Source organism: Emys orbicularis, chromosome 2 (genome assembly GCF_028017835.1).
Source record: "Emys orbicularis isolate rEmyOrb1 chromosome 2, rEmyOrb1.hap1, whole genome shotgun sequence".
Classification (NCBI taxonomy): Eukaryota; Metazoa; Chordata; order Testudines; family Emydidae; genus Emys; species Emys orbicularis.
In genome coordinates this window covers 11,309,603-11,337,022 of record NC_088684.1, presented here as the reverse complement: position 1 = coordinate 11,337,022, position 27,420 = coordinate 11,309,603, and the positions used below count along the sequence as shown (strand labels likewise).

Here is a 27,420-nt window from a genome sequence, read left to right as displayed (position 1 = left end):
TCCAGCAATAAGAAAAAATGGGATTTCAAAATGTTACAGTGGCAATAAAAGCTTGTCTACTTATTGCACTTTATTTCATTCTGAGATTCTTATTTTTACTTTACAGTTTTCATTTATTTCTTTTTTTCTCATGGAGATAGCAGTAAATATAATGCCTCTAAACTGGTTACTGCTGGGCCAACTGCAATCCAAGTGAGTGTGCCCAGTACCACTGCCCATTTGCTTGTACAGCAGTGAAATGATTCATTGCCTATACAATGTGAAATTGCTAGCATAATTCCTCACTCTGAAAGGGTTTCCAGTTGTGCAATATCAGTGTACTTCACAGACGAAATTTATCTCTGATGTACTGTAGATACTAGAGCATTTCTATTTCACAACAGCCTCTTGTTCAGAGACAGGGAAAAGCTTTGAGCACATGTGACAGAGACCATTCAGAGTGGATACATGCACTCAGGATATCTCACACTCATGGGGTTGTTCAGTTCCATTATTCCAACCTCCTCCCATATTACAGCCATTGTGGGATTCACAGTGTTACACTTCTTCAAAGCAGGTTTGAGTTGTATTAATCAGAACGTGCCCTCATTTCTTACAGATATTCGTTCTTATTCTCCAGGAACATTCACACATGCTCAGCTCGGAGAGAGCATATTTCTCACAAGAGCGAGTTTTTGATTTTGGCATTGTTGGCTCAGAACCAGAATATGATCTATGCTTCTATGATGCCCATTGAACCTGGCAAACTGAACAAACCTTGAAGCACCAATGAAGAAAACAGCTAGCAAGAACGAAGAAACAAGTTCAGAAATTAACATTTTTTGACAGATCCATTCAGCAAATGACAGGCTGATCAGTCAAAGGAAGTGAGCTTTAAACTTCCCTTTGACCACAGCTGCCATGTCACAGCAGCAAGAAGCAGGTACACTACACGAGAGGTACAACAGTCGGAGCAGACGTGACGCTGACACAAGGAGACCAAGCTGCTGGTGTTATATATGTCACTTTTTAGAAACATTCCAGTGGTACGGTTGAAAATGAGGCCTATTTAAGCAAAACATTTCCATTTCCAATAGGATGTACAGTTTACATGATTAGAAGGAACACACTTCACAGTCGACCATAGCATTTTGAGGAGGACTTGCAAAACTATTTTTGTACCACCGCACCCAAACGTGACAGTCTTCTGCACAGCATGGTCACACTACTTTCTACAGTAGTTGTTCTCAAACTTATTTGATCACGCGCCCCCCTATTTTGTGTCTGTAGTAGGTTACACCACCAACAGCAGCACAGAAGTAATGGTGGCATGGTATGGCATTATCACCCTTACTTCTCTGCTGCTGCTGGCAGCGGTGCTGCCTTTAGAGCTTGGCACCTGGCCAGCAGCCGCCACTCTCCGGCTGCCCAGCTCTGAAGGCAGAGCCATTCCATGCCACGTTTACTTCTATGCTGCAGTTGGCAGTGGTGCTGTCTTCAGAGCTGGGTCCCTGGCCTGTAGCTGCTGCTCTCCGGACACCCAGCTCTGAATGTGCACAGAAAGTTTTTCCCCCCTAAAGCTTCTCACACACCTGCAGAATATATTCCACACTCCCCCTCCAGTTTGAGAACCCCCATTCTATAGGACTGTCTAAGGACTTCAGGGTAGGCTAGCAAGATGGTCGTTGGGGACATGTTCCAAACTTAACTGACTGATTTCTCAAACAAAAATGTGTGTCTGTATGTATGTAAACTTAACATTCCCCAGCCTACTGCTGCAGAAGCGGAGACCAACTGCTTCTTTCTCTCAGCCCAAGTGCTCTATTTCTTTTCATGGCTCTCTCATGGAGGACGTGCTTTCATTTTTTAAAAATTACCCTTTACTTTGGTTGCCTCGTACATTGGGGTCTTGCAGCTGTGAGCTTTACCGGCCCCAAAGACTGCCTCTGGCTCACATGAATCTTCAGAAATATTCAAGGAGCTAAGTGCATGAGTCTTTATTTTAAAGCTACTCATCTATTTGCCATTAGGTTTTCAACTCCATGCACGGATGCAGGAATTATGGATGAAACTTTTGCTCACTGTCCCCATCATGTAATAACAGTTCAGACTTGCTTCACAACATCTTTAAATGAAAATATTAAATCCACAAGAAGGTGAGGAAATTATACCCACCTCCAACAAATCAATTTTCTTTGGTATTCCTGAAAATCAGTTCACTAAACATTGATTTAGAAAGAGACACAAAGAGAGAGGAGTTTTGTGTTTCTGCTTGTCTCTCAGTAGATGGACTAATTATTTCCTGTCCTCACAGCAGTAGGCTGTACATTTGTAGTTATAAAGCCAACTATCTCAATAACATGCCAAATGACAAAACACGTGCATCTGTGCTGTAGAATACTACAATAAGCAGTGTTTAGAAACAGCTATGTTTCATCAGAGAAAGGCTCTTGATTTGACAAGCAGTTTCACCCCTTCCTGACACAGAAAGCACCTACTGTACCATATGGATCCGCGTACATACTTTAATCCATGGACAGAGGAAAAGCCATGTGTATAGGGTCCATTTTCTGTGGATTCAGCTTACTAACACAGATGGCATATAAAAGCTGCGATTGCTCACACCACTGCTTTGCAAGTGAATCATTACTGGCTTCAATATATGCTTGCTCTGAGTCATATGACACAGCAGATAGTGGAAGTATCTAAATCTTGCTAGAATTCAGATAAAAGATAATCAGTGTTTCAGAAAATTAGAAGACAAGAGTCTAATGCAAGCATTGATACAAAATATAATAGGTGCAGGGAAAAGTCAAGCTGTCAGGGAAGAAACATGAAGGTTTGGATGTCTGTTACTGGAGAAGAGTTTAATGCTTTATTCCTAGATATCAAAATAAAGCAATGGAATGAGTCCTTTTTCTTTTCTCTCCTTTACTTTTCATGTACCCCTTATATTTCATTTACTTACACATGCCTGGTGCAGAAAATACCTTCACATGCTTTCCTGCAATACATTGCAATGCTAGAAATTAAAGAGGAGAAAGCCCTAGAGGGCATATTGTCTGTCCTGCATCACCAAACTGATGCTGGATTGCTCTATATAAGTGCAATATATTTATTATTATTACATACGCTAGTGAAGACATATGTACTGAGAGAGGAAACATTGTCTAGTGGTTAGAACCCAGGATGGAAGGTATTGAATTAGCACAATATAAGAAATTAGGTGAATAGATAGAATCAGGAGCCCTGGCCCGCCTACTGATTCCTTGATTTAGGCAAGGCATTTAACCTCTGTGCAAGTTCATCCTTTTGTTACCTACCTTACACACTAGATTAATGTATACCACAGGGAAGCTGGGAGATTTAACTAGTAATAATAGTAAAAAATATTTCACAATTCATATAACATCTTTCTTCCATTGTTTTAACGTGCTTTACAAAAGCAAACTAATGTTTCTAAAGTGCTTTAAGATTCTCAGATGAAAGATACTGTATCAGTAGAATCACCTGGTGAAAACGTGCACTTTTAAATAAATACCAATTACTATTAACTTTTGTCTCAAAATCAATATCTAAATATATTAATACAAAATAAGCAGAATACTTTACATACCCTTGTTATTTGCCCAATTCCAATACAGTTTCTGTGTGAGCTTTGGCAACTCAGAGCTATAATTCCAAACTTGTGCGCTGAAAGTTCTATGTACAGATACTGTCATGGTTAATTGGATTTGTGCTCAGAATTCCCTATGCACCATTGTGAAAGTTTGGCTTGGAAAACAGCATACCAATGGGAGTCTGAATGTTTATCCTCAATGAAAATACATATTCTGGCAATGTTTACACTCATCTTCCAAAGTTTATATTGATTTTGAGATACATACTGTATTGTGTGGGTGATTTGTACTATTCCTCATATTGAGGGAAAGAGAGTTTTCAATCAGATATTTGCCATGAAAGACCAGGGGCCATATCATCCATTGGTGTAGCTGCACTGGCTTCAATTCTCTCTCTCTCTCTATCTTTTTTTTTTTTTTAAACAGTTTACACCAGCTGAGAATCTGGTCTGGGACTTTTAATAAATCTTAGACAGAGCTTAATTTATTCAAATGAGAAGGTTAACAAAATTTAAAGCAGCAGATGGCTAGAGGAGTAAATAAACTCACTCACTTGACAGATACAAACTGATCTTCAAGCCCACAAACGCAGACGGAAACCAGCTGCAGTGTGATCGTTGCAGGGGGTTCTTTAGATAGGCTTTTTTAAAACGCTGTTATAACTGTGCGAAGGAGGTTAGTTTTGCTAATCTGTGTATATGAGAGTGGAACACTAAGGCTTTGTCTACACTAACTTTTAACAGACAAAAGCGCTGGTGTATGCTCTTCTACCGACATATCTACTGCCGCTCATAGGGGTGGTTTAATTATGCCGGTGGGAGAGCAGCTACACAGGAGACCTTACAGCGGCGCAGCTGCAGTGGTACAGCTCTGTGGTGTAAGGTCCGTAGTGTAGACATAGCCAGTTTGACGAGGAACAGCAATAACACTGAAATCTCTAGATAAGATGCATCAGATACTTGGTTGGAGAAAAGCTAAAGAAAGAGAGCCCAAGCAGGAATTACTGCAGTGAAACAGTGTCACAGAATGATTCAGTTATTTTGTGTACACACAGTATAAAGTGATGATTAAAAGCCTTAGCCATGCCAGTTTGGCTTCCAGTTTTGCTAACAGAGCAATCTAAGGGCCAGAAATGCTGTTTGGAACTGCTTCAACCTTCTCTTTTCCTGAGGGGTAACATTCGTTCAGATTTTTATAGGGAAAGCTCAGGAGCACACAGAGCAAAAATCAGCAAAAGTTACCATTTGCAAATACACCGAACAATTCAGTTTGACCCTGGTTATATATATATTTAAAAAACAAAACAAAATGGAGAAGTCTCAAGATGGAGAGAAATCATCCTACCACAAATAAACCCACTATTTGATTCAAGCTGATTCTCTTGTCTGGCAGTTTTAGATTAAGCAAGTACCTTGTCCCTCCTTTTATGCGTCAAGTCAGAAACAGTTTCTGGCAGCCTCTTATTTCATTTTGAGTAAGCAGTTTTGGCAGAGGAGTGTTCAGGTTCTGTGCAGCATTCTTTCCACATACCAAGCTCTTTTGAACTCCGGTAAGTACCTTATTCAACAACCAAACCCAAACATTGTTTCTGTCTCTCTAGTCCTCCCTTAGTCTTTCTCGTGCAGAGCATTTCCCCTTCATTTTCCAAACGGATGGTGCAGATTATTTACACATTGAGCAATAGGGTTGGTTATGTTTGTTTGTCCATTATGAGGCCTGCAGTCTTTTCATATCTGGATAAATCCAAACAAAAGATATTAATAAAAACTTATTGCTTCTATGTTCCTGGTCATGCTCATCAAGCACGGGCCAAATGGTTATTTAATAACATGAAAGCATCACATGTATTTGCATAAATTCTACTGTTTGTGTTTGAGATCAGTTTCTCATACCAAGCCCAACCATTTTAACTTGGAGCAACATCCTTCGGTTCATTCACTGTAATACAGAAAAAATATTGAGCTAAATTCATCCATAACATTACTCCATTGGAGCCAACAACTATACCATGCATAAACATGCATAGCTATTTATATAGTAATAGTTTAAAATTGTGCTAGGATTTTATCCTTAGAATTGACCATTCTAAGCCTTATGCTGTAAAATGCTGAATGTTCTCAGCTCCCACTGAAGTCAGAGCAACTACAAAGGTGCTCAGTACATCTTTAGATCAGATCTTTTGAGATGGGATGATTCTAAAGCATAGACAAAGCCAATCTAACTTTCTGGAAATACCAACAATTGAGCCAGAGTCCTTCAAGTGACATAACAGTCACACTTCTGCAAACATACAATGCGGAGAACAGGGGATTAGGTATAGTAAATAAATGATAAAACGCTAAAATGAACTACTGAAACAGCCAACCCATTTCATAATCCTTCCAAGCTGCCTGATTTCTGGCAAGCTTTCCCATACACAAAACATTTTAAAATTGAATTAGTCATTTTATTTCTTCCATAAGTAATTAAAAAGAAATACACCATTTAAAACATTGTTGCAGCAAAGCAAGCAGTGAGTAATCTTTGATACTTGTCAGTTTTTTTCTATTTCATCAGTCATCCACAGTGGCTGGTCTGCTGAAGATAGATCTTGACGGGTCTGATTACAATTATCCCAGAAACATTCTCAGTTTGTATCTGTTCTTTCCTCTATGCTGACAATGGATGAAGGCAGCCTTTATGTCCCCTGAGGGCTCTGTTTCAAAAGGATTGCTTTATTTTTCAAACTTGTTCACTTGGACTGAGTAAGCTTTCTTCCCCCTCATCACTATAATGCTAATGTTCAATTTAATTCCCAAGTTTACCCTCAACAGACACTTGATCGGCGTTCAGTTTCAGTGCTGTTCGATCTCTGACTATTATAAACATTTGGATGTAGTACAATCTTCTTCAATTAAAGCTAAATGCCAGGGTTATGCTAGCTGGAAAGAAAAGCACTAACAAAAACTGTGCTTTGGGTGTTAGCTGGCTCCAACTTCTAACTGAAAATTTAGATAAATCTGACCACATATGAACCACAGATTTATTTTCAGAAACTAGTTTATTCCTTCTGTTTAATCTTTAGGGGTTTGGTGGTAGAGTTTGGTGGTGGTGGTGGTGTTTATGCATTCTGTAATGTACCTTTCTCATCTAGATGAAATTTCTGGCAAGCTGATCACACTCACTTCTCCTCTGGCAGCCAGGATGACTTGTCATTTGATGGTTTGCCAGATATTTCATCTAGATGAGAAAGGTATTTGCTATCAAAGTGAAAACCAGTTCAGAGTTTTATTGCTTGTGTCAAGTCCTAATCTAAAGGCTCAAAAGCAGATCCCTTTAATTTTAAAGCACCCATGGACTTTTTTTTTTTCTAATTGAGTCTAAACTTCTTTTGACTAGTTTCTTTGGCACAGTCCCAGTTTGTTTAAATAATCCTAATATCTGAATGTAGGCCAACCACTTTTATTTGCTCATCGCAAGCAGGTTTGCAGAAAGATCCTTTTGATCAACTGCTACACAGGTCAAGCTAACAGATACTTTGCCCATATTTTGAAAATTTCTTATCGTATGATTCACATATGCTTTAAGACCTTTGAAAACGTTATTCTTATAGCTTGCTTATGGCAGAGGTACTTCTTTTCATTGATTCCTTGCACTGCTTTGCAAAAAAACAACAACCAGGTGCTAAGTACTAGACAAAGTAAACTCACACTGTGATATATTGGATTGCACTGTATAATATTATTCTGTATAGTACTAGCATAAAAGATTTCTTTTGTACAAGAAATATTCTAGGAATAAGCCCATAATGAGGTAGAATATGGCTTAAAATATGACTTAACCTGTAGTTTATTCAAAAGAAAACACTATGATTTCTCTCCAAAGGCTGTGTAACCATATACAGTAAAAGCTTTGTTATCTGGCATGTTGGGGATGTGGGGGGTGCCAGTTAGTCAAAAATTCCGGTCAACTAAGAGTTATACTTACCAATGGATTACCAATTTTCAAAGAATTAGAATACAATAAAATGAATAAACATTTCTATTCTCGCCCTTTTCAAGACATGCACATAAATCTATTTTCTGTTTTAATGTCAACACAACTCTATTACGCTTCTCTCCTTTGCTTTCTGCTGGTATTTTGGATGTCATAATGGTAGGGTGGTGTTGATATTTTACGATAAACACGGGAAAATACACTGAGTAATAAACCGACCGATCACGATGGTGGATACAAACAGAGAGAACAGCATTCGGCTCTTCTCAGCTAACTTGAGCATAGTCCGACTGCTCTCGGAAATACCCGGGTCCCAAATAGGGATGTAAATATCGGTTTAAAAAGTTAACTGGTTAAATGATTAAAATTATCTCATTTAACCGGTTAACCGATGTTGCTCTGGCGGCAGGCTGGAGCGGGGCGGCAGGGCTGGGATCCCGCTGGCCCGGTGCGGCTGGGGCTGGAACCGCTCCAGCCGGGACTGGGGGGCTGCTCCGGTGCGGCAGGGGCCAGGGTCCCGCCGGCTTGCCCGCCGCGGCTGGGGCCAGGGTCCCGCTGGCATGGCACAGTCAGCGCTGGTTAACCATTTAACCTTTTACATCCCTAGTCCCAAATAGCTTCGGCATCGGTCCCGGTTATTAGATTGAAGATTTGTATTGGGAGCTATCAGAAATGCCAGTTTCTAGAGCTTTCCACTTGGTAAAGTGCCAGATAACACAGCTTTTACTGTACAAGGCTTTCACCCTTTGTGTATCTCCACAACGATGGCGGTGAGGTGCGACACTGACTGACTCTAGAGAGGAGAACCATAAAATTCTCCTGTGATAAGTGAGGGTGGGATGACTTTTGTGACTAAATGCAGAACAAAATGGTCTGCAGCCATGCAATGCTGTGCTGGAAGCCTGTCTGATCTCTAAGAAGAATTGGTCAGGATAGTATTTTGATTGGAGACCTACAAGAAACCCTTAAGTGCTTCAGGAAACAGTGATAGTGATGCAGAAAGTGATACATTTCCTCTGAGTCAGTACTCAACATCAGCAACATAGGGGATACTATACAGCAGGAGGGGTTGTCTTACAGATGAGACGTACAGCTGAGCTTTTTGTGTGTGCAAAAAGAAAGGACGTTACTCCCAGTGTGCAGGTCTAAATTCTACCTCTGGTCATTACATTCTAAACATTACATTACCTACCTAAATTCTCCCTAGATACAGTAATTTCAAGTGGATACAGTAATCTTCATTACCTGATCTTAACTGCAGTGTACTATTGCAGATTTAGTTGGGGATTGGTCCTGCTTTGACCAGGGGGTTGGACTAGATGACCTCCTGAGGTCCCTTCCAACCCTGATATTCTATGATTCTATGTGCTCTTTACTTAGTTGTTGCACTGTATGCCACAAGTCACTATTTTTCATTTAGTTTATTTTTTATTTTGGTATCCTTTGGGATGGAAAGTTCCTATGTAATCTTGAATTGTCTAAAATGGGAAGGACGGACTTCAAGAATACACAGAGAAAGACGGAAAACAGAGATATCTGTGCATAGACATACAGAAACACATGGTAAGATTATTTTAAGAAAGTAATATAGTGACAGTGAATATGTTAACGAAGTGGTCAATAGATGTTCTGAAGATGCATTTTCTGTGTATGTTACAAGGGAGCCAGGAAATACTAGATCAGATGTCAAGATTGCGAGAAAATTTTACGCTAACACAGCAGCCTTTTTCCAGAGCCCTGTTAAAGGTAATACATAACTCCCTATTAACAGGCAGGTAGATGATTTACTGCATCTCAGTGACTGTGTAAATATGAGCACTAAGACACCAAGCCTCATGGGGCTAGTTTAGCCCAGCCATGATTGAAACTCAATGAGCTGGAATTAATTAGAGATATTAAAGGGTTTTATTCAGAGACAAATCGTCCTATCTCAGCACTTTAAAAAAGGTAAGGTGGGGCATGTGGTTATCAGATTACACATGGCTAAGGTCTATAACCTAGAACTACTCAAGAAGAGAGAGGCCATTTATGGTATTTACTGTGTGTATTTTAAACAAATTTCTAGGCATTCTTAATGAAATTTTCTTGCATTTCACAGAGAGGCTTAGACATAAAATGTTCCATCTACTAATTCTAAATTGTTCGAGGTCTCACTTAGTGGGTTCAGTTAAATTCTTTCACGTTTTTGTTTTTTGTTACTGCTGTTGCACCAAAACATCACATAGTAAATCCAGGCAAAAATGTCTGGAAAATTATCAGACCATAATTTCTGTGGCATTACTATTGCTTGGATCTGACCAAACTGTATCATCCCTTGCTTTTAAAACCTGACCTTCCTCCAAACCCAATTCAAATCCACTTACCAACAGCACCATGATTTCTTGTAGGACTACACCATAGTCACACAGCTAAAAGAACCCTTATCTCTACCAGAATGGCTGGCACACTACTTCTTCTGAAGAGTAAGCCAGCTAGTCAACCTGTATTATTTAACCAAACACCATAGCCATGCAGTGACTGCGGAGAACAGCTTTAACCTTACGTTGCAGTACAGTACAACTGAATAAAAGGTAAAAACTTGTTAGAACAGAAAATTCTAAATCCAATCAAATAAAGCAAGAAACTGCCCAGCCACCTGACTGAGTTTGGTCCCATTAGACATAATGAAGCATTAGAATCCCTGAGAAAGGTTGGGGTCATCATTTGTGAAATGGATACGTGTTCTTCATGGCTGGTAAAAGCCAGTGAAGAACAACTGAACCCACTGGTAACCGAAAATCTCTATGAGAAATCTAGCTTGCTATTCCAGACCTTTCTCCTTCTACCCAAACTAACGTTTTGGCCTGTCTTTCTAACATCATCTTGCTGATGTCAAGCCAACAACTGGAACTTGACATTCCCAAACTCAGCTATTGAACTTTCCCTCTCTGGCCTTTCTGAACTTCTGAGCTACTGAACTTTCCCTCTCTGGTCTTGACATCTACAAACTTCTATCTTTCCAGTCCATTCAAAATACTGCAGCAAAGTTCATCTTCCAAGTCTATAACTCTGATTATGTCCCTCCTCTGTTGAAGACCCTTCTCTGGCTCCCCCTCTTCTACCACACACATACATTTATGTTTCTACTATTCAAGCCTCTCCATGGTTTAACCCCACTCTATTTACCAGCCCAATTATCTTACTGTGGAGGTTGAACGTCACCTTCACTCCACCAACAATGGCAGCTTTGATTGCTGGTTTGTCCACTTCTCCCATATCCACATACATGCTTTCTCCTATTCTGTTCCTTATGCGTGGGGAAAGCTCCCAGTCAAAGCCAGTAAATAGCCACCTTATTCTTCCTCAGCTCCCTATTTTAAATTCATTTCTGCTGTAATGCATACAGAAATCTGCCATCTCTTATCGACTACACCAGTGGCGATTTGTGATCACAGCTACTCATTAGCTATGAACTGTGCACACAGCTAATCTAGGTTAAAATATCCTATTATTTTTGTTACCCTGTTTTCCATTCTCCTCCTCCCCAGCCACCTGCTATGAATCATCTTTTAGACTTGTAAGCTCTTTGGGGCAGGTACTGTCATTTCCAGTGCCTAGCATGATAGAGCCCTGACATCTTCGAGGCCTCGAGGAGCCTCTGCAATGTAGGTATAAATAATAAATAATAATAATAATAATAATAATAATGTCTCCTTAAAGAACACTATGTTTGTAAACATTAATTAAGCAGATCTCAAGGCAATCTTGTGAGGCAAAAGGTGGGAATTATCCCCATTTTCTAGATGGGGAAACCGAGACCCCACAAGATTAAAGTACCAAGGCACAGAGGAAGTCCACAACAAATAGCAATCAGGAGTTTCTCAATCTCAGACCACACATTAGCAGTACTTTATATAGAGACACAAATGCTTAAAATACCCAGTGAGAGTGAGATGTAAACCTGACTCCTGAAGGAGATCTATGCTTATTAGATTGTAGGGCAATGTGTTCCACTCCCATGCTGGCTGCAAAAAAAAAACCCCATTCATTCTTAATTGTAAGCTTTTCAAATCTCCATGTTGGTTCATAATGGGTCATTTCGATCTGCTAGCTTTTGTTACCAGCAGCTCCTTACAGTATCAAGCCCAATGCAGAACTAAAGGTAAAAGCTGGGGATTTATAAGACACACACAGAGGAGGAGGAAAGGTTAAAAAGAAACCCAGCCTTAACAAAAAATAAATTGGAATACACGTAATGCTATTAAAAGAAAGAGAACTATTTGATAAGAGAGTTAAAGCCTTTCTTCCCAGCACTCAAGGGCTCAGATATGAGCTTGGTGAAATATAGAAAGAATGAAAACTTTGGGTTTAAATAAGTTGACAAATTAAATACATCAGGATAAAAAAATTCAGCCTAGCTACGGATTGTAGAGAATTAAATCCTCTCTGAACTCAGAGGCTGCTATACATGCCTTCAGCTTCACCCACCTAGTGTTGGAAATCATTCCAGCATACTTCTCTATTTTTAATTGGCCAGCTGGGTGGCAAAATCATTCCTAGCTAAAATTTAAAACTGGGTTTCTTCCAGAGAAACCAGTGGAAAAAAATGAGGAAAGAACAAGTATAAAATTCTGCCCTTTTATCATTGGCTTTTAAATGGCAGATACAATTATGTGCAAATCAGTGTTGTGTGGTGGTTCATTAGGTCTCTTTTCTAAGAATTATTTGTGCAGTACTTGGTGGGCGGACAGGACAAGGATATCAGCTTATCTGCAGAAACACAATATTGTGTCTTGTACCTGCTAGAGAGAGACAGATGCATAATCAGAGAACACAGAGACTATTAACCCTTGCCAATCCCACAGCAGATGAAATGCACAAAATGCAATAGTCAGCAACAAAAAGATTAGAAATGTTGTCTTAGGTCTGATATAAAAGGTAGTCTTTCAGAAGTTTAAATTGTTCACTTCTGTCAAATATATGTGTAAACCAAGCTCGTAAGAAATGGAGAAGAGAGGTTCTAAAATGCAGAAAGTTACAGAAAATTTGAGCAGGGGGTTGGACTAGATGACCTCCTGAGGTCCCTTCCAACCCTGATATTCTATGATTAAAATGCTTCAGAAACCAAACTCTGGAAAGATTTAATGATCAACTCATAGCATCTTTCTGGACTAGCGTGCCACTTTGTCAAATAACCTACACACTATTACTGATTAAACGGGGCATACACACTTATTTTTACTTCATCTGAAAAACATGCACTCTCTCTACACCTAATTCTCCAAATTCTCTGCGGATGTAAACTGGTGCAGCTCTGTAAAAGTCAATTGAACGTCACTGATTTATACCATCTGAGGTTCTGCAATGAGGCACTTAACAGACTTCAGAACTGTGACTGGAGGATAGCCCAAGAGAAATGAGTTTTAATAAGGAACATAAATCCTTACTCGAGTAGTGTCCCTATGGGTGCTCCACTTCAGGTGCGCATGTACTGCTTGAGCCCTTGATCAGAGATTTCAAGCTAGCAGTGTCCGTCTGGCCCGCTCATGAGCCCTATGCCTCCTTGTGGCAGACATTGAGGTTATATAGGGGTGCATGGGCAAAGCACCCATGGTTCCTTCTCTACCACCGTAGCCTGAGATAGAACCCTAGTGAGTCTGTCTAGAGTGTCCTCAGCCTTCTGTTTTCATGGCAGTTAGGTAGTTTATAGTTGTAGGTTAGTGTTTAGTATAGTTAGTTTTAGGTGAGAGGATTGTTTTTCCCTCTCTTTTCACTCTGAGAGGCTTGTCTTCTCCTGGTGGGGCATGCCTGACTCGCCAAGCTTCAAATGCTCCCTTTCTTCCACCAGAATTAGTACATTTATGTGTAGTCTTAGCAAAGAGAACAAGAATCGAATGCTATGGAGACTAAGGGCATGTCTACATTGCCCCAAAGTTCAGACTACAGGGGTGTGAGCTGCAGCATGTACCGCAGTGCGGAGCTGTAACTCCCCTGTGCGGATGCAATGGGCATGACCTGTAGTTTGCATTGATGTAGTCCTCTTCAAACAGAACCACATTCGTGTAAACTAGGGACCTTTAAGTTCATGCCCACTGGATCTGCCCGGAGCAGTGTATACCACCACAGCCCAAACGGCATGGAAGTATAGACATGCCCTTAGTTAACCTCTCAGCCCCAGAAATGGTTCTTCCTGAGCAGGCACATTGGTAGGCAGTGTTGAAAAATCTGCACTGCTGCCATTCAAGTGGGACCTGCCCTTGGGATGAGAGGATTTTCATCTCCATGACTGCAAATTTGGGATCTAAACTAAAAACAGAGTTCAACATGCAGTTTCACATTGTAAAAAGTCATTTTGTTGGTGGTCTGGTCCTTCCTAAACTGAAAAATGTTTTCAGTTTAATGGTGTTTTGTTCTGCTACCTAATGGCCTCTAATACAAGTTCAGGCTATGTTCTTACATAACTACTGTTGAAATCAGACAGCAAAGGCAAGTCTGTGACCTGGTTAGAAAGTATGTAAAATGAACAGTAACGTATTGGAAAAAGTTCCCAAGAGCATTTCTGATTTCACAGAGTGCAGGGCGCCTTAGAGTTAACCATTCTATTGTGTGGTTTGTCTTTTCCAAGATTAATTTGTGGAAAAGCCTGCCCTTCGCCCACTTGCGGTACAAACAAGAGAATGAATTAAAAGAACTAAGCATGCAGTCAACTGTGGGATGATAGAGACTCTGAGAATGCTACTGGTAATCTATATTCACACTTTACTGTGCTGACTGACCCAGAATGAAATGAGGCCAATGCCTTTTCTAAAGCTCCATATAGCAAAATAAGTTTTCTCTAACCCATTTCCATCACTGGCTTTGTCATGGTTAGTGGCAAAGGAAAGTACATGAATTGCAGACATGATTTTCAAGATCACAGAAGAGCATAATAATGTGGCAAACAGCTCAGAAGAGGTAGGTTTTCAGAATGTAACAAATCACAATAAAAGTGAAATATTTTTCAAGCCTACATAAAGTTGCTAAACAGATATTGCAGTCTACATAGCAAAACAGGGCCTCTGACTCAGCTCACGGAGTACAGTAAATGCAGACTGTATGGGAGTTTTAGCTAAAAACCCCAAAGTTTTGGAACTGATTTCAAATGTCCAGATGGCAGCAAGAAAAAAACAATTTCTAAGTCATACTATAGACAAGAACTTCACTCTATCAGATAGGGCCAGAATAAAGCCACCTAAAACACTCAGGCCTTGCATAGGATCTACACTGAGGTCCACATGCTATAACTCTAATGTTCCTCAAGAATGGTCTTTGTCCTGGCATCAAAACAGTCTACGCAGATGGTTATACCGGAAAAGGGCTATTGATATGAGTTATGCAGAACCAGTGGAGCCAGTATTCAGGGTTGCAACTGCTATTCCAGCGAACCATGAGAAGAATAGGCATAATCCTCTTTGCTAAATAAAGATGGAAAAAGATGTTTATTGCCACTTCTAGTATATATGTATATGTCTAGCATCAGTAAAGGTCCAACAGCACTGCAAATATAGGACCTATATTTAAGGGGGGGAAGTGACCTTTAAGAAAGGCCCTTTTGTTTGACCTCCATTGTATGCTTAGAACACATTTTGAAAGAGAGAGTTGTTAAGGATATAGAGGTAAATGGTAATTGGGATAAAATACAACATAGTGTTACAAAAGGTAGATCGTGCCAGATCTGTCTGATCACTTTCTTCAAGATGATAACCGATTTTCTAGACAAAGCAAATGCAGTAGCTCGAATCTATCTGGATTTCAGTAAAGGATTTGATACAGTCACACGTGGGAACTTATTAGTTAAATTGGAAAAGAGGGGGATTAATATGAGAATCAAAAGATGAGTAAGAAACTGGTTAAAGGGAGACTTCAAAGGTTCATGCTGAAAGGTGAACTGGCTGGCTGGAGGGAGGTTACTAATGGAGTTCCTCAAGAATCAGTCTTGGGACCATTCTTTTTTAACATTTTCATTAATGACCTTGGCACAAAAAGTAGGAGCGTGCTAATAAAATTTGCAGATGACACAAAGTTGGGAGTTAATGTCAATATGGAGGAGGACTGGAATATCATATAAAAAGATTTGGATGACCTTGAAAACTGGAGTAATAGAAATGCAATTAAATTTGATAGTGCAAAGTGCAACAAATTTTTGCACAACAAAAAATTTTGCTCTAAACTGGGGACTTACCAGAGGAGAAAGCAACAGGAGGAGGAGAAAGACCTGGGTATATTGATCAATTACAAAATGACTATGAGTCGCCAATGTGATGCGGCTGTGTAAAGGGCTAATGCAATCTAGGCAATCAGATGAACTATTTCTAGTAGAGGTAGTGAAGTGTTAGTACCATTATACAAAGGCATGGGTGACACCGCATCTGGACTATTGTTTGCAATTCTCATTGCCCATGTTTAGGAAAGATGAATTCAAACTGAAACAGGAGCAGAGAAAGGCTAGTAGGGTGGTCAGAGGAATGGAGAACCTATCGTACGAGAGGAGACTTAAGGAGCTTGGCTTATTTAGCCTAACAGAACGAAGGCTGAGGGGAGATATGATTGCTCTCTATAAATACATCCAAGGGATAAACTTCAGGGAGAGGGAAGAGTTATTTAAGTTAAGGGTCAGTGTTGGCACAAGAACAAATAGATATACACTGGCCATCAATAAGTTTAGGCTTGAAATAAGACAAAGGCTACTAATTATCAGAGGAGTGAAGTCCTGGAACAGCTTTCCAAGGGGAGGAGTGGGGGCAAAAATCCTAACGTGTTTCAAGACTGAGACTGATAAATTTATGAAATGGATGGTATGATGAGGTTGCCTACAATAGCAAATGGCCAATCTGCAACTGCTATTAGCAAATATCTCCAATGGCCAGAGATGAGAAACTAGATGGGGAAGGCTCTGAGTTACTTCAGAGAATTCTTTCACAAGTGCCTGGCTGGTGGGTCTTGCCGAAATGCTCAGGGTCTAACTGATCACCATATTTGCAGTCAGGAAGGAATTTCCCCCCCATGTCAGGTTAGCAAATACCCTGCTATTGTTTTGTTTTTTGCCTTCCTCTGCAGTGTGGGCCACGGGTCAATTGCTGGTTTGAATTAGAGTAAATGGTGGGTTCTATGTTAGTTGAGGTCTTTAAATCAAGATTTGAGAACTTCAGTACCTCAGTCAAAGGTTATGGGCCTACTACAGGAGTGGGGGGTGAGGTTCTGTGGTCTGCAATGTGCAGGGTGTCAGACTAGATGATGATGATCCCTTTTGGCCTTAAAGTCTATGAGATCTGTCACTATGCACCACCTGGATGTTAAGGGCAGGTGCCTCTGGTGAGGAAAGAGGAATGACTAGAACCAATTTAATATGGCAACATCCACTCCTGGTAGGTCTTGTAGGTGAGTCAGCACCACCTTATGATTAGCAGTGTCAAAGGTCATTGGCAGAATGTGAAATATAAGCATAGATGTTCCCCCCCCTATCCATAGCCATAACAAGATGAACTACTAGTGGCACTTCTATGCCATAATTTACACTAAAACCTCATTGGGAAGGGTCTAGTATATTCATCATGACCTTCTCAATAACCTGGCTCAAGAAGTGAATGATGGACAAAGGAAGGCAAGTTGTCACAATCATTGGCACTGAGTGATGCTTCTTTAAGAATCAGCTGAGATATCATGACTAACAAGGTGGCCAGTAGATTCCCATCTGGGCAAGGAACTGATGCCCCTTGATGAAGAGTGGGATAAGGGGCTCTCCCACTTGTTTTCACCAGGCAAGAGGCACAAGGTCAATTCTGCATTTAATGGGCCAGATTTCCCTTAGTGCTTTCAAACCTCTATTTGCGCGCAACTGGGTCACCCTCTATCACAGATGGCAGCGATAAGCCAGTTATTAGCCTGTTCACTATTCAGAACACTTCTGCTAGTCAAGATTTTGCCAACTGTGTAGTGGAGAAGATTCTTTGTCATTCTCTTCACAGATGTGACACTGTCAACTGGATTCAGAGTCAGTTTTATGTCACTAGCTTTCCATTCTTCTGTCTTCCTGCTTCACTTCACATACCTCATTTGGGGATAAAAGCAGAGGTTAAGGCACAAGACAGGGAGTCAGGAGACCTAGGTTCTATTCTTAGCTATAATTCTTCTGTGATCTTAGGCAAATCAATTTTCTCTGTCTCGGTTTATCTCTCTGTAAAAAGAGAACATTAATACCCAGTCTTATGGTGTGTGTGCACGGCATGTGCAAGAGAGAGATTAAATTAACTTTTTCTTGCGGTGAGAAACTAGGATAGAAAAATGCTATATAAGTGCAAGTTATTAAATACAACACTTTGTTTCTAGAATTCTAGACTCTCATTCAGTAACATGGCCACAAATTTAGTTTGTGATATAAGGGCTGAAATTATGACCAGATTTCATGAAAGTCAAGCTCCAAGATGGTTCACGGAACATTCTGAATCTTAAAAAAACTGAAAATCACAGGTGAAAGTGTTTTGTTAATCTTCATCACAAACCTGATTTTGAAAGCGTTTTACAAGAAATAGCAGTTATAGCGAAACCATACAATGGGGTCTGAAAATCTCGGAAACCATACAATGGGGTCTGAAAATCTGGGGAAAATTCATGCTCCAAATCAAGTTCCACAAAATGCAAATTCAAATTTTAAGAAAAATGATAAAAATAAATATTTAGAGACATAAAAGCACTTCTCATTCTTTTCTGCTCTCTCTTCTTCCCTTCTCAATCTCACCTTTCACTGCATTACCATTTCTTCACTCTCTCCTCTGCACATATTATACTTATTCATTTGCTACTGGTAGCAGCCACAATGTGCTAGGTAGTGTGCAAACAGAAAAGAAACCACAATTCCTGGCCCAAAATGACGACACTCTTCCACATAATTTTATAAATTACGCTCCTCCCACCCTGCATCAGAACACTTCTTATAATCCATTTGTGATTCACCCCAATGAGAGGACAGCTTTAATTCCAAACAGGTGCTGCATAGGGGCCCTGCTGGCCATTGAGGGGATAGGCAGAACAGTTGCCGCTTCCATTCCTGTTCAGTGACATGCACTTTTTAAGCAGTGTTAGCTTTGTACAGCCTGCCTCCTGGCAGAAGGGAGGTTACAGTTCCCGTTCTTGGTTGACCAAGGCCTCAACTGAATCTCACCCTCAGTGTTCATCAAATGGAAAAGGTGAAACCTTGTGCTGAAGTAAATGCTATTTTCACGTTTCCTGGTGGTGCCTACAAGCAACAAAACAATAAAAACAAAAACTGAAAACCTATAATAAAAGCAGTGGAGTGACCAGAATGGTCAGTTCCAGATAACAGCCTTCCCAACCTGTAGCCATAAAAAACCCCACCTTTGCCAATTGTCATTTCTAGTTAGACTCTAATTTTAAATTCTGCTGCATGGTTGCTTGGTGGAAAACTGCTTTGTAAGAGCAAAGGTCCACGTCCTCTGACACTTCTCTTTTAGCATTGATTTATAAGAATATCATCTCTTCCTCTGGTGGCCTGGAGGCTTCTCTCTAAAACGTACAGTAAAAACCAATATAATTGTTAATTACTTGAAAAGTCAGGCAAGTTTGACCTATTGCTACTTAATTTAAGGATTTGTCCAGGAAGAGAAGTCAGTATCTGCTACAGTATATTGCCTCAGACACCTACCGACAATAATGTGGAAAGTGAGCTTCCTGAAAGGGGAATGTTAGCAGTGGAACTGAATATTCTCCCATAACAAGGAGCTACTGACAGTATAGCCCAGTTGGAGATGTGTCAGTACTTAAGATGACATTCTTCCCCCCCCCCCCTCCAGAGTTTCAAAACTACTCTCTCATAGACTGCCCTCCTTAACATCCCAAACCACATCAATGCATTAAAAAAATATGTCCCACTAACATGAGATTTAAAAATTCAGTTGTTCACATAAATTAGAACAAATCTTAACAGGTTACCCAGTGCACTTTCCCCTCACCCTGTACTATGCCATTAATATTAATTAACTGGAAACTCAAGTTATCTGTCCGCAGAGTAAAACTGCAGGAAACCTGGCCAGGAATTCATGGAGGGAAATTTTGATAAGGGATCCTTACATCAGAGGTCAGTCCTGCTTACAGTCCGTCAAAGCATAAGGGTAGAACGTCTTTCAGATGAAATGTACAACACATCTGGCATTGTAACCGACAGGAATTTATCATTAAAAGGCAAGACTGATGTATGTGAGGTGGGGAGCTGTATGAGTTTTTTGTGCTCATTGGCCATTTGAAAGGTCTGTATTTTTATTTGGTATTAGCTCCCTGATATAACTCATGATAATTATTACTCCTGCCGGCAACCAGCATGTGGAAAATTCGATCCCAGGCCAGTAACAGCTTTTCTATACATAAAAATATTATTGCTTAATATATTTTGGACTATTTCTGATTGCCATAGAGCCACAAAAGTTACAGACAGGAAAAAAGCCTATAGTTTATCTAGCTCTTCCCCCTGCCAATGCAAGAATATTTCATACAGCAAATTTTCTAGAGCATTGAGCACCCATGGAATCACAATAAATCCAACAATAAAACAAAATATTTGAATGCCAGTGTGACAGAATCACTTTGGAAAACACATCTGAGATCACTGCAAGACTCCGTTCCATGCTTTGCACTGAAATATTTAAACAAAACCTTACTCTGAGCAAACTGCATTTGCCTGGTAATGTTACTACACTTGGCAACATCACACATTCCATAGCACTCAACGTTCTATCAATAGAATCATAAATACTTAAATCTTCCACAAGAGTATGTACTTTTGGGGGGCGGGGATAGTAATCTTCTCTGACATCGTTTATAAACAGAGCCCTTATTACTGATTTCTGGGCCAGGCTTTAGAACGCGCACAGCCCTCAAACCTAACCAAATGTTGTTTCCTTCTCCTCCTCCACAAATCCTGGGGAAAAAAGGAAGAACATGATACAGACTTTATTTACAACTCTGGACAACCACCTGCCATTTCTGGCTCTGACTGCTGAACAGTTTCTGCTGGGCAATGACATAGATGGCCTTTCTACTGAGATTTCCAAGGGAGAGCAACACGGCTGTTAATTAATCAAATAGCTAAAGTTTGGCTGCAGGCTGCTTGCAATAATGAGCAGAGTTGGTATTATAACGATGGTTGCTTTTCAAGTCACTAAGCCCCTTAGGAGAAAGAGAATTGTTGCAAACAAGGTAATAGTAGATAAGAGAATTGAGTCCTAATAGCTCTGAAAGAGCTCTCTCTCAGATCGCAAAATAAAAATTTCAGAATTCCTCTTCTCTCCAAAGGCTAAAAATGTGTTTATTTGTCTGACGCCATTATCTACAGAACAATGCTATCACAGTTCCATTTAGTTGGCAGCACTGAAATTAATGCTGCAGAACTAGTTTCCTATTTAAAGCAGATACTACATACTTAACATATGGACACCAGTGGCCAGTGAAGTCAGTAGCCAGTGAACACGTGCTGAGGAAAAGACCAATAGAGCTTAGCTGAATTCTCAAAAAGTTTGGTTTTGTAAAATAATGTGCACCTTGCTTCCCTCCGATCCATTCAAAATGCTTCTGCTAAGATCATTTCCTAGCCCATCCTTCTGACCATGTCACTATTGCTTTGAATCCTTCCACTGGCTTCTATTCTCCACTGCATCAACTACAAAGATCTGATCTTTACCTTTAAGGCCATTCAAAACTCTGCCTGTCCACGCTTGTTTGCCCTTGTGTCTTATCTTGTCACACCCTGTCCTTCCAGCAATACCAGCCTCTATCACCATTTTGTCTGCTTCTTCCATAAAAATCTCTACATTTTCTTCCATTCTTTCCAAACAAGTGCATAAAGAAACTTGTTTGCCTTCATATAGCTCCTCATCACCCATGCCTGCCTTGATGCCTATGGGAAGCCACTAAAAGATAAAGGCTAGGAAGATGACCATTAGATATTTCTGCTCTTTATTTTATTTGGCCAATATATAGACACATGTCCCTACTGGTTTTCCCTCCCCAATTTGTACCCATTGTTTGTTATGCCCACCTTGTTGCATCTTGTCTTAACTAGACTGTAAGTTCTTTGGGGCATGGACCATCTTTTACTTTGTTTGTACAGCGTCTAGCACCATGGGCTCCCAAATCCTGAGTGCTGTCTCTGGGTGCCACCGTAATGCATATTAATCATAATAACCATACTAATAAAGGCTGCTAATGAGCACTAAGTTACAAATTAAGGACCTGTCTCTCAAGTTAAGTATCAAAGTTCCATTGCATCACATTTTTAATTATAATGTATTGACACGTTAGCCATCATATAACAAAACTAAAGGTAGAACTTCGAATGAATGCAGAATCTTTACCTTTTCCTTCTGAAAAATAGTATTACTGTAAATAAGAACATTTTTAGTTTTCACCAGCTCCTTGAGTGCCAGCCAGAGAGTGGCTTTGGTCCTCCTTTCCAGCATGTGGAGAAAGGAGAAATTCAGAACCTTGATTCTTAAGTGTTAGATAATCCTAACTTTTACTATAATTTCTTTTCTATTCTGTATGCTTTTCTCAGTTCCACTGATGGATCTGGGTAGAGAGGGGAGAAGAGATGGATAACACCTAGATAGATCATACAGTTACAAGCTAGAACTGCTATATGGAGCTACAAATGCAAGATTGCTTCATATATAGTAATATTTCTAATGTCTTATCCAGTCCTGTTTTAAATGTCTCAAATGATGAGGCTTTCACTACTTCCTTTAGGAAACAATTCCACAGTCTAATATATCTTATTGTCAAAGCTTTCTTGATATTCAGTTTAAATGTTCTTTTCTACATTATTTCCCACCACTCTTAGTTATAGCCCGTAGTTCTATCCTCAAAATAATCCCTCTCCTTGCTTGGTGTTTACATCCTTTTAATATATGTAGCTTCACTTCCCTCTGGCATAAGGAGGCATTAGAAAAATACACTTAGTTAAAATTAAAATTGTCACACAAACCAACGAAAGCCAGATCATTCTGAGATAAATAGGATTATAGCAGCTAGAAATGAAAAAGACCTATTAGATCACTGAGTCTGTCCCCCAATACAGGATGTTTCACAGTAAACTGATGTGCTACACATGATCTAAGCCAAAAAGCCAAGAATAAGCTTATACGCCTTCCTTAATTTTGCATTTCCTGGCTTTTGTACAATTTGTATTCTACACAAGTTTAACATATTTGTGCCTATGTGTGTGTGAATTTTTATTACTCATCAGCCTAAGTCATTTTCCTTTCTCTCCCTCAAACAGGTTGTGTATTATGGTAACCTATCTCCAGTTTGAGGATGCTAAACAGGGCTTCTCTCAAGTACTGTCAAGTAGTCCCTAATTTTGGCCAGAATCATGTAAGGTTCCACATTCTGAGCGGAAAGGGTAATGTGGTTTTGTTTGTCTGCAGTCAGGTACAATTGCACTACTGCTGCAATCCAACCTCATTTGAGCTGCACTTTCCCCAAAAACACATGGGATTTGGGAGCTGGAAGAATATTTAATATTTTTGTTTACCAGCAGTGTAACTGCCAGACACAAAACTAATGAATCTTGATTTCTAATAACAGCCATGCCTATGACAGGAGTTATTCTTACAACAAACACCATTCTAGGGGAGCAGGAGACAGATGGTCCAAATGAAACAGCAATAAGGCCGCCTTCAAAATCTTTGACTTGGAACTCTCAGTTATTTTATGGGATTTTATAGTCTGATACGTATATTTCAAAATTCTGAAAGAGATGGCAACATTGCTTTTTATCTTAGCCTAGAGGGCTGCCACTGGGCACTCAAAGCTCCTACTTCCAGAATATTTTGAAGTGTGGAGTACGTGAATGATTCAGCATAGAACCATTAGAGGAGGGATGGATTAGTAGTTAAGGCAGATGACTGGGAGATCTGGGTTCTTCTCATGACCAAGATACAATAAACTTTCCATGTGACCTTGGACAAACTGCTTACTCCCTCCATGCCTCAGTCTTCTCTTCTTAAATTGGGACTAATACCGCCTCACTTACATGTGGTGCTTAAATTAATTGATGTTTGTAAACACTTTGAGACACTTGGATGAAAAGTGCTATGGAAGTATCTGCCTAACTATGCATTTCTAAAACAGTGTTATCAATGTGCACAAAGAAAAAAAAGCACTTTTTTTTTTTTTTTACTGAAAGTGTTGTACTATTCATTTCTTCAGTGAATCTGCCATTGCTTACCAAGACTTTGTCCCCTTTGACTTTGCTGGAGAAAATTTTGCCACATTCTGCAGTAGCCATTTTTGCAGGAAGGGCTTGTGTAAATGGATAGGTTTTGTGGTGCAAGGGGTTAGTACTAGAGACCGTTGGAAACCTTTTATTATCTAGAAAATCAGAGCAATTATTTCTGTTTTCTGAATTTTCCCACTTCCAAAGCAGTTTATTTGGCTCTACCTTAATCAATCTGTTGAACTGAGTTCAAAGGGAAGATGATAGGTGAAAACTGAACGAGAACATAGAATTGTTTTATGCATAAAGATTCTTCTCTGGTATGCTTACCTTTTTCTTGAGGCACTAGTCTTTTTTTCCTTGTAATGCAAATTTTTAAATAAAATGTTGAAAAAAATGTCAATCCATAAGGACGGCCATACAGGTTCAGACCAATTGTCCATCTGGCCCAGCATCCTGCATCTGACAGTGGCCAGTGCCAGATGCTTCAGAGGGAATGAACAGTCCAGTGAAATTTCAAGTGATCTATCCTCTGTCATCCAGTTCCAGCTTCTGGCTGTTGGAGATTTAGGGACACCCAGAGCATGGGGTTGCATCCCTGCCCATCTTGGCGAATAACCATTGATGGACCTACCCTCCACGAACTTATCTAATTCTTTTTTGAACCCAGTTATACTTTTGGCCTTCATAACATCGCACGGCAATGAGCTCCATGGGACGTTGGCTGTGCTGTGCGAAGGAGTACTTCCTTATGTCTGTTTTAAACCTGCTGCCTATTAATTTCATCAGATGAAAAATGAAAAAGTTCTTGTGTTGTGTGAAGGGGTAAACAACACTTCCCTATTCATTTTCTCCACACCATTCATGAACTTATAGACCTCTATCATATGCCTCCTTAATTGTCTCTTTTCTAAGATAAACACTCCTGGTCTTTTTAATCTCTCCTTGTATGGAAGCTATTCCAGATACTTAATAATTGTTGTTGCCCTTCTCTGTACCTTGTCCAATTCTCCTATTATCTTTTTTGAAATGAGGCAACCAATATTCAAGAGAAGGGGGTACCACGGATTTATAAAGAGGTTTATGATATTTTCTGTCTTATTATCTATCCCTTTCCTAATGGTTCCTAACATTGTCAGTTTTTTTGACTGCTGCTGCATATTGAGTGGATTTTTCAGGGAACTATCCACAATGACTCCAAGATCTCTTTCTTGAGTGATAACAGTTAATTTAAATCCCATCATTTCGTATGTATAGTTGGGATTATGTTTTCCAGTGTGCATTACTTTGTACTTAATATTGAATTTCATCTGCCATTTTGTTGCCCAGTCACCGAGTTTTGTGAGATCCCTTTGTACTCTCTTCACAGTCAGCTTTGGACTTAACTAACTTGAGTAATTTAGTATCATCTACAAATTTTGCCTCCTCATTGTTCACCACCTTTAACAGATCATTTATGAATATGTTGAACAACACAAGTTCCAGTACAGATCCTTGGGGGACCCTGCTATTTTCCTTTCTCCATTTTGAAAACTCACCATTTATTCCCACCCTTTGTTTCCTATCTTTTAGCCATATACTGATCCATGACAGGACCTTCCCTCTTATCCCAGGACTGATTAGTTTGCTTAACATAAGAACATAACATAAGAATGGTCATACTGGGTCAAACCAATGGTCCATCTAGCCCAATATCCTGTCTTCCGACAGCCACCAATGCCAGGTGCTTCAGAGGGAATGTTTAGAACAGACAATCATCAAGTGATCCATCCCGTCACCCATTCCCAGCTTCTGGCAAACAGAAGTATGGTGTTGCATCCCTGCCCATCCTGGCTAATAGCCATTTATGGACCTATCCAAGCTGAAAAGTACCAGTCTTATTAATTTCTCCTCATACAGAAGCTGTTCCATAGCCCTCATCATTTTTGTTGCCCTCCTCTGTACCTTTTCCAATTCCAATATATCTTTTTTGAGATGGGGTGACCAGATCTGCACACAGTATTCAAGGTGTGGTTATACCATGGATGTATATAGAGGCAATATGATATTTTCTGTCTTGTTATCTATCCCTTTCCTAATGATTCCCAGCATTCTGTTAGCTTTTTTGACTGCTGCTGCATGTTAACAGCCTTAACAGCCTTTGGTGAGGGATCTTGTTAAAAGCTTTCTGAAAGACCACTATATTGACTGGATCACCCTTGCCCCCATGCTTATTGACTCCCTCAAAGAATTTTAATTGATTGGTGAGGGCATGATTTCCCTTTACAAAAGCTGTGTTGACTCTTCCCCAACATATCTACATTTTCCTTCTCTGTGACTTCTGGGTAAAACAAAAAGCAGGGATCTGTAAAGTGTAATGATTCTTAAATATTCAGCATAAGTACCAAGAAACTGCTTCAAAAATACCAGACATTTATATATCAGATAGCTGAGTATAGGAGTGAGCTCCCCTAGGTTTGAGTAGACTGAAATAAAAAATCATAATTCAGGGAGAAATGTCTTTGCAATAGAATTTCCTTAATTCTGGATTCAGTACAAATAAAAGGTTAATCTAGGAGAAAGTAGGCCTTTCTTGACTTTGTAGCAACCTCTCTTGCAAGACAGAAAGTAAGAGAAATTGAGTTGAGTCCTTGCTGACTGCTGAAAAATAAATATAAAGTTTCTAGCCTTTCTAACTTACTTTTTTATTTAAATACTAACCTTCTCATACCAGCTTTATGATACTCTCTGATGCTGTTAAGTGATTTAGGATGCTTTAAAAGTCTACCAAAATGCACTTGGAAAATTATTTAATTATCTGTGGAAGAAAGACGAGGTTCAAAGCTCCATGTTGGCTTGTTCTTAGAAAATTGGATATAATATATGTTCATAGTTAAGGTTTGTAGCTTATCCCCCTCTTTTCCCAGGAGTGATGGCTAGGAAACATAACTTTCCTCCCAACCACTCAAAATGTAGAAAATACAACTACTGTACTTGGGGAGCATTCCCAACTCTGAATGAAAATACATATACCTTGAAGAAAGCATCCTTCTGTTATGTCTTAAATTTTTCCACCCCTTGATTTAATTTAAACAAAAGTATGCCAGAAGAGGCCAGGCACTAGAATAATATTCTTCTGTTCTTTTACAGAAGATTGCAATGGCTGCTATCTTAATTATAACAAGGAGTCTGGTGGCACCTTAAAGACAAACAGATTTATTTGGGCATAAGCTTTCATGGGTAAAAACCTCACTTCTTCAGATCTTAATTATGACAATCTTTAGTTGAGGAACGCAATGGAAAAAGATCTGACATATATGTGGCAAAAAGGTTTTTTCAGATCTTATCGTTATAGGACAGGGGTTGGCAACCTTTCAGAAGTGGTGTGCCGAGTCTTCATGTATTCACTCTAATTTAAGGTTTCGCGTGCCAGTAATACATTTTAATGTTTTTAGAAGATCTCTTTCCATAGGTCTATAATATATAACTAAACTATTGTTGTATGTAAAGTAAATAAGGTTTTTAAAATGTTTAAGAAGCTTCATTTAAAATTAAATTAAAATGCAGAGCCCACCCGGACCAATGGCCAGGACCCGGGCAGTGTGAGTGCCACTGAAAATCAGCTCA

At 39.7% G+C, this 27,420-nt stretch overlaps 1 protein-coding gene across 1 annotated transcript in view; it reads right to left on the bottom strand.

Annotated features, from left to right (window-relative positions):
• The window catches only part of TRAPPC9 (trafficking protein particle complex subunit 9), an 839,327-nt gene that overhangs the window by 6,329 nt on the left and 805,578 nt on the right, over window positions 1-27,420 (bottom strand). The window lies entirely within an intron of this gene.